The sequence below is a fragment of the Lygodium microphyllum genome, chromosome 28 (assembly GCF_053477565.2).
Source record: "Lygodium microphyllum isolate KBCC chromosome 28, Lygodium_microphyllum_v1.1.10, whole genome shotgun sequence".
NCBI classification, from domain to species: domain Eukaryota; kingdom Viridiplantae; phylum Streptophyta; class Polypodiopsida; order Schizaeales; family Lygodiaceae; genus Lygodium; species Lygodium microphyllum.
In genome coordinates this window covers 47,249,307-47,257,955 of record NC_141162.1, presented here as the reverse complement: position 1 = coordinate 47,257,955, position 8,649 = coordinate 47,249,307, and the positions used below count along the sequence as shown (strand labels likewise).

Below are 8,649 nucleotides of genomic sequence, written 5' to 3'. Positions count from 1 at the left end.
AGCTTAATAAGCTTATTTAAAAGCTTAAAGCCCCAAATTTCGTCGTCTGGTATCGCGGCATGTCCTCGCCTGGATCGTCAGCTGAAAAAATGCCCCCCCCTAAAATTCGTCGTTTTCATTCAAATTAGCTATAAGCTAAGTTGCCCAAGTCTCAAATCACACAAAGCTCCAAAGTCTATCAAGTTTCATAAGTTTTGTTATTATGCAAGTCCAGCAAGTCACTAGAAGTCAGAACTGACTTGTGCCAAAACTCCCATAAGGACTGTTCCTACGCAGGAGCACTGAACTGCAAAGTTGTTCTTTGGAAGACTATGTTCGTATACGCAGACTTGCTGAACCAGTTTCAGCACACGCAGAAGGATATACGCAGATTTTACAAAGATTTCAAATCACGCAACCGCAAAAATCAAAGACCGTGGAAGCCAAACAAAAATCTATAAGCCTTGTACACCCGACTTTGAGCTACGCTCATTCTGCTAATTGGATTTTGAGAGTGTGAGGTCTTTTGAATTTTTACAGGATGACGGTGTCGTATTGCTGCGCATTCAAGGTGTGAAATCCACCCAGATGTTGTGTGTGTGACATTTGATACTTTGTACATATTTAGTTGTTGTGTTTATACTTTTGTTCTGCATGGAAGGGGGTTTGGAGCAGGAGAAACTTATCTGTAATGAATGATAGAGTGAATAACCACATCACTTAGATAATTAGTCACATGCAATTAGAGGGTGTCTCTCCAGATGTTGTCACTATTGCTTGTGCCTTGAAAGCTTCTATGTGCATGAAAGATTTGAGTAAGGGCCAAGTCATTCACATGGAAATTGGTTTAAAAGGATTTGAACAAGATCTTCCTATTGCTGATACACTTGTTGGACTATATGCACAATATGGCTTACTTTTGGATGCCTAAGACATTTTTGACAAGCTCTCAGTCCATAAGTTCATACAACCGTATCTTCTGCACCATTAGGAAGCCATTTGGACAAAAATCCAGTCACTCAGAGAAATGATAAAGCATACAATCAGAGTAACAGTCAACAGACTGGTCAACAAACTACAGTGCTACAAAAGCCGGTGTCATTGGGCTCACAAAAACGACAGCTCGTGAATATGCATCAAGAAATAATACTGCAATATTAGCATGGGAGAAGCACTTTTCCGGTCAGAAAGAGGCCGCTTTTCTGGTTTGAAAAAGGGGGAAGAAACAAAAGAAGTTGAGGAAGGCGAAGGGAATGATGAAGTCTAAAAACGATGATGAAGGCTGAAGGAAGCGGTATGATCGGATCAAGAGAGGTCGATGGAATACGTCGCATGTCCCTTTTCGTGATTAAAAGCTAACACGTTTATTGCAGTGGCCATTGAGTGGTCATGGTTGTGTTTCGCTGATATGCACAATCACTCCAGCATCAAGTTATTTTGGAAAAAACCCACAATATGCTTTTCTAGTCTAAAGGAGGAAGAGCTGAAGCGGAGGCAAAGGTGTGCAAAGTTGAGGGGAGCTATTGAAGAGGAAGAGAGAACAGCATTGAAAAGACGAAAGCAAGAGGGTGCGGTCTGAACAGGATTGGTGGTAATCAATTGGGGAACTTCACACGCAAAAACAGAGGAGAACAGGAGGAATCAGGGGAAAAAAAAGGCAGATTTAAGAGGAGATCACAACATACGTTAAAGGAGGAGACACAAAAATCCTTGCAATGTTGCTCCTCCACGGCAGCTTTGCATAGCTGCACGAAGTGAGTGGCCAGTATTCCTAATGTCTCGCAACTCCAATAGGAGAGAGAGGCTGAAACAAGACAAAATTATATACAGAAAATCCTAACGTCCCCTAACTCCAATAGAGGAGCGAAAGCTTAAAGTTTATGTTGGCTGGCCAAAGGTTACCAGTAATCCGTAACTGGCCTTACAGAACGAGTTTAGACCTCCTAAACGCAGAGCGAGCAATCATGCAGGCAAGCGACAGGTTTAACATCAACTCGCAGCTCAAGCATCTGCAAACAAAGTATGTCGGCACCGACACGCTGACCTTAATCGATTTGAGTGGGCAATGAACATCCAACGTGATAGTTATGCTTCATATATTGGACATGACCCTTTCCTTGCATACTTTGCAATTACAGAGAATGAATCCATTGGCAAAGAACGTTACAATTTCATGACTAAAATGCTTGTTCCGTGTGGTTATCCACCTGAGAAAGGGAAAGACTAGATATTAGAAGTTCTTTAGTTGTGCAGCTTTCTCTTTGATGTTCAAAGGGTCCTCCTATTAATACTTGCAGGAAACAGTGGTTGTTAGTTCAGGCAGTCAACATTATTGTTCTCAGAGGTGGGAGATTCACTCATTACGGAGTTCACGTTCATAATGATTTTGCAACTCAAACACATAGCTACTGAGGACATCATTGTTGTTCTAGCTCGAGGTTGATATAAGAACATTGCCTTAACTCTTTGGGAATTTTGCCTTAAGAAGGGATAGAGAGATGCAAGGTGCTTATGCAACTCGGAAATAAGGATTATAATTAAATGTGATCTCGCTTGATTGATCTTCTATCCTGAAATTTAGTCAAGGTCCTCTGTGGTGGCAACTTTGTTTTCGAAAACCCTTCGACATCTTTGGTGAACCCGACGTGAAAGCATCGCATAAATTTCAGGATGGGAGATACTTCAGCATCATTTGCAGTCTCTTCTACGATTCCAGCTGCGTCCTCTACTTCAGCTCCATCAATGACTGCTGCGTCAAGTACTTCAACAGATGATCTAAAGCAGATTTTGCAGAATATGTCCATGTATATGCAGCTTCAAAATCAGCAGACACAATTGTATATGCAGCAGCAGCAGCAATTGCATTAACAGCAGTTGTCTCAGCAAAGGCAACTATATTCAGAGCAAGAGAATGCAATCAGCGTGACTAAGGCGATTGAAGCAGTTGAGAATGAGAAGAAGCTATTTGATGGCCGTAATGTTTCAGCATATTTGAAGACATATGAGATCAAGATGGGGTTTTTTGGAGTTCCAGCTGGACTTATGAGTAAGTATTTCCTTCGTCTTGTCACACCCGTCTTGAGGGCAAAAGTGACTGATCTTTTTATTCAAAATTCACATTGGCAAGATTTTAAGAAGGCCCTGAAAGAAGAGTATTTCCTTGAGGACTTTGGGATGGCTACACGGCGGTCATTCCGAGAGTGGGTCTACATGCCAAACAAAGGTCTAGCTGCTTCAGAGTTGATTCGAGAATTTGAAGAGAGGTATAGTCAGCTTGATGCCATTGAACAAAGAGCATTGGTTGTTTAAAAAGTTGAGCTTTTCTTGCAAGCTGCAGATCCTGCTCTTCAGGAAGAATTGGGAGAGCTTCTTAAGGATCGCACGAAGCCTATGGGACTTAAAACGGATTGGCAAGATGCCCAGGATGTAGTCTCGACTTTGACCAAGAGGAGGATATGGAAGACCCGCCTACAGAATGGCTCTATGACACCGACACTATCTTCTGCTCCTATGCCTGCTTCTATCCCTGTTATTTCTTCTCCTCCTCAGCCAGTTTCTTGGCCTATGCCAATGCCTATTGTTTCCACTCCTCCTATTCCTCCTGCTCCACGACCGATGCCGGCTCATGCTCCTAAACCATCCACTCCGTCGGTGCCTACCTCTCTTGATGACATAATCAAAGGCATAACGGATTTGACACTGGAGTCAGTTAAAGCGGAGTTGGTGGGAAAATTGAAAGAGCAGTTTGCTTCGATTGTGCCTACTATTTCTTCTAGTGCTCCCATTGCACCTAGGAGTGCTCCTAGTGCACCTAGGAGAGATCGAATATGTATTTGGTGTGATAGTACGGACCATCAGCATTGCAGGGATTGTGAATCTTTTCAGGATGCAAGGAGGAAGAATTTGGTATTTTGGGGACAAGATGGTAAGATTTAGTTGACTGAAACAGGAGCTCCGCTTGCTACCAACTTTGGGAAAGGCGGAATGAAGAAGTTAGTGGATGACATGGCTACGCGTACTTCTTATGTGGCAGCTAGAGGAGATGCTTTTGCATATGGAGTCCAGATTGAGAAGGGATCAGAGAATCAGTCAGCATTATGGACTTATGCTATGGAGACGGTGAACAAGGAAAAAATTCAGCAAACTGTTTTGACTAGTGCAGGCTCTAGCATTAGATCTGAGACAGGTTGGGATTCGCCTGTTGACAGGTACTCTATTTATGCCTACTTGGCTAAGTCTCAGGGAGCATATGTACTTGTTGAGGAGAAGCGTAAGAGGGATGAAGAAAATCCAAGTGCAGCTAAAAAGACTAGGGGGTGAGTTTGTTACTCCACCTACTACAGACCGTCTTTGAGACCAGGGCCAGAACGACAGATGGAAGATGCTCAAAAGAGAGAAAAGAGGCAAGAGCCTAGAGAGAGAAAGCAGCCAGGGTTTAGATTGATGTCTCATATTGAGACATCAACGAACATGAAGAAAATCTTTAATGAAAAGATACTTGGCAGTGAGGTGACTTTTACTATTTCTGAGGTTTTGGGCATCTTGAAAAGAGAGTTTCAAGATCAGTTTCAAGAGGTCCTAAAGAGGAAAAGACATGCATTGCCTACTACTGATACACAGGGAGTTTTGATTGGGGAGTTGGATGAGGATGAGGATGAGGTTATGGTTGAGAATGCTTCTGTTTTTCCACAAATAGAGAAGAGGGTTCAGCCTATGCATTATGCTGAAACTGATGAGCCTGTCTTGATACTGCGTAGTCACTTTTCGCGGAGTCATTGGGCTAGGGCAACTATAGAGACGATGGTAAAAATTGGAGAGAAGCAGGTGCCTTATGTTGCTTTGGTGGATCATGGTTCAGAGATGAATCTCATAGTTCGTGGAGTTTATGAGAGTAACAGATGGCCTATGGATGTAGAGCATGGGTGGCGTATGAGAGCCGCTAACAACACTGCAGGTGATTTGTATGCTGCCTATCCTAGTGTCAGGGTTTCTATTGGAGATGTAGAGGAGGATTTCCATTTCTTTGTGCAAGATTCATGCTCTTATCCCATAATTCTTGCACAGCCATTCATCAGAGAGATGCGTATGGAAACAAAGGTAATGGATGATGGATCTGCTTATGCACGGATTCGCAGCAAAGATGGTATGAGAGCAGTTCAATTTATGACTGTGTGTGTGAACCATGTTAGAAACAGGGATACTCTCAGAGATGCACCTTTGCCCACTGTGAGGGATTCGGGTTTTCATTAGGTACCGCCGTTTCGCGAGACAACGGTGGTACAGAGCAGAGGAGATTGGAGCTCTCGCCTCCTGGCAGCAGTGTTTTCTCCTCCAGTTTTGTTGGGATTTTAGCAAACAGTTCGATAAGTTATCAGTAGACTTCTAAGTTGCCTAGAGCTGCCAGGCAGTACATATGCAGGAAGGAGAAAATTTTGAAAAATGTAGGAATTTTAGAGGATGATGAGCATATAGATGGGATGTATGACAGTATGATTTGTGCAGATACGATGATAGAGATGGAGAATATGTTGAAAACTGATATGCAGAGTTGTCACAGTAATGTATTAGTGCAATCCCTAGACATGTTTCATGAAATTGCAGATTTTGTGTCACAGATTGAATAAGAGGCTGAGATGACTCAGCAAAAAGTGTTGAGTGCTGAAGAAATTCAGCAAACAAAGTTTTCGACTGATTATGATCATCTTACAGAGACACAGAGGGCTGAAACCTTTCAGCCAACAGAGTTTTCTGCTGAAATATTTCAGCATCCAGAGTTTAGGGCTGTTCCTATGCAGTCCATAGAGCAGAGGGCTGAGGATATTCAGCCCAATGGAGTGCAGAATTGCTGATTTACAGCAAGATTTGAGTAATGCAGAGGATCATAATGAAGCCAGGATTGACACGAAATACAAGACTATGGATAAAATGGTGAAGCCGGTAGCTGTACCGCTTCCACCTGACAGTGATCAGTAAATAGAGAGGGCTGCCAAACAGCCAACTTTGAGGAATCCAGAGCATATTGGCCATAAATATTCAGCAGAGACTCTTGTTGAATTGAAAATTGAAAATGGTGATTTCTTGCTACCCACAGAAAAGCAATGCTTTCAGGAGATGCTTGAGCGACATGGAAGGGGGTTTGCTTTTTTCCCGCATGAGATTGGATGTGTGAATCCATATATTGTTGCTCCTATGGTGATCTTTACTATTCCTCATATTCCATGGAACCTCCGACCTATTCCAGTGCCTAAGGCACACCTGCCAAAGCTGATTGATTTATTGAATGAGAAAATCAGGATGGGAATTCTTGAGCCTTCATCTGCACCATACTCAAACATGTGGTTTACAGTTCCAAAGAAGAATGGTACTCTCCGATTTATACAGGACATGCAGCCAGTAAACAAAGTTACTATCAGGAATGTTGGTATAGGCCCAGTTGTGGATGAGTTTGCAGAAGCATTTGCTGGACGTGCCATCTATTCTTTAGGTGATTTGTATTCGGGATATGATCAGCTTCAGCTGGCTTTGGAAAGCAGGGACATAACCACTATGAGAACTCCTATTGGGCTTGTTAGGATGTGTACCTTGCCTCAAGGTGCCACTAATTCTGTTGCACATATGATGAATGCCATGCATAAGGTTCTTCGTGATTATATGCCTCAGCTTACCATACCTTTCTTGGATGATGTGCCCATTAAGGGGTGTGCAGAAGAAGAGAAAAATGAGAGTCTAAATGAGCAGGGATGCAGATACTTTGTGGCTGATCATATTTCAGCTTGTGAGAAGATTTTGGCCAAGTTAGAAGAAGTGAACTTGACACTATCTAGGCAAAAATCTGTTTTTGGAGTGAATGAGGTTGTCATTGTTAGACATATGTGTGGGTATTATGGCAGGAAACCCTCACCTGATAAGGTGGATACTATAGGCAAGATTACGGAGTATTGTTCTACCACTTCAGAGGTACGGAGATTCATTGGAGCTTGTGTGTTTTATATGATTTGGATCCCTCATTTTGCACGCATAGCAGATTGTTTATATCAGTTGCTTCGAAAGGGGCAAAAATTCTATTTGGATGAGAGCCACACTAGAGCCATGCGGAAATTGAAGAAGCTATTGCAGATTGCTCCTACTCTCAGGAAAGTGGATTATAATTGTGGAAGGCATATTGTATTGATAGTTGACACTAGTCCAATTGGCATAGGTTGGGCTGTGGGTCAAGATGATGCAGATGGAAACATGTATGCTATTCGGTTTGGGGTGAAAGTCCTAAACGAGAGACAGAGGAGATATCCGCAAATCAAGAGGGATTTACTAGGGATTATTACAGCTCTCAAATGTGACAAGGATTACTTTATTGGAGCTTCAGTTGTGGTAGAGATAGATTGCTTGCCATTGATTGGTATGATTACGAGTTGCTCTACTCTAGATATAGCTATGCTGAGATGGATTGCATACATCAAGTCATTAAATCCAGAATTTAAACACATAGCAGGGAAGGATAATCCAGTGGCAAATATGTTGTCTAGAGCCAGATATGATGACGAGGAGACTCTACTTGCAAAAGAGGATGATGCATAAATTTCAGCCCACTATGGTTGATCATGTTTGTCATGTCTATGATATTGTGGCTTTCATAGAAGAACTCTATGTTGGAGATTGGTTGCAGATTGGGAAGTACCTTAGTACACTAAGCAAAAGAGATGAATGGACAGATGAAGAGTTCAAGAAGATCAGAAGGAAAGCCTATGGTTATTTTCTCAAGGACGGATTTCTTTGGAAGCATCCAAAGAAAAGAGGTGGATTACCTTTGTGGGTTGTCTGCGATAGAGAGACACAGTTACAGGTGATGAGGGAGTTTCATGAGAGTCCTTAGGCTGGTCATAGAGGAGTGTGGGCTACTTATAAGAAAATCAAGGAGAAATATTGGTGGAAAGGCATGTATAGAGATGTTTCTCACTTTGTAGAGACTTGCAGAGATTGCCAGATGTATTCGGTAGTGCGTCATTGAGATGAGCTTCATCCGACCTATCCGCTATGCATTCATTATAAGTGGGTAGTTGACTTGGTTACTATGCCTATGGGTCTATGGCAGATGAGATATATTGTTTTGGCTAGAGAGGATCTTACCAATCATGTTGAGGGCAGATCTTTGAGAACGAAGACCACTAGTGCAGTGTGTAAGTTCTTACTGGAAGAAATTTTCTGCAGGTATGGCTGTGTGGGTAAGATCACTACGGATCGCGGTGAATTGGATGCAGATGAAGCTAGGGAGTTTTTCTCTCAACTAGGAATCCAGAGGGAAATGGGAAGAGTGAAAGAGGGCATCCACCGATAGTGAAAGCATTAGCCAAAGCATGTAAAGGACGGATTGGAGAATGGCCGAGACTTCTACCATTTGCTTTGTGGGCTGATCGTACGACTCACAATGTTACCACAGGATATATGCCTGCAGAGTTGATGTATGGTCAGAAACCGGTTATGCCGACTGAGACTTGTGCTTTGACTTGGTCAGTTCTACCTTGGTAGGAGGATTTGACAAGAGAGGAGCTCTTAGCTCTTCGGATTCGACAATTGGAGAGAAGACCATAGGATATTCAGCTAGCTATTGACAGGTTGAAGGTTGCTAGACTAAGAAATAAGGACAGGTTTGACAGCAGGCATCGCTTGCGGCCT

General features: G+C 42.6%; 1 pseudogene; it reads left to right on the top strand.

Moving 5' to 3' along the window:
• The first annotated feature begins 1,835 nt into the window (after positions 1 to 1,835).
• Positions 1,836 to 2,357, top strand: LOC148011420 (uncharacterized protein At4g14342 pseudogene; annotated as a pseudogene).
• The last annotated feature ends 6,292 nt before the right edge of the window (positions 2,358 to 8,649 follow it).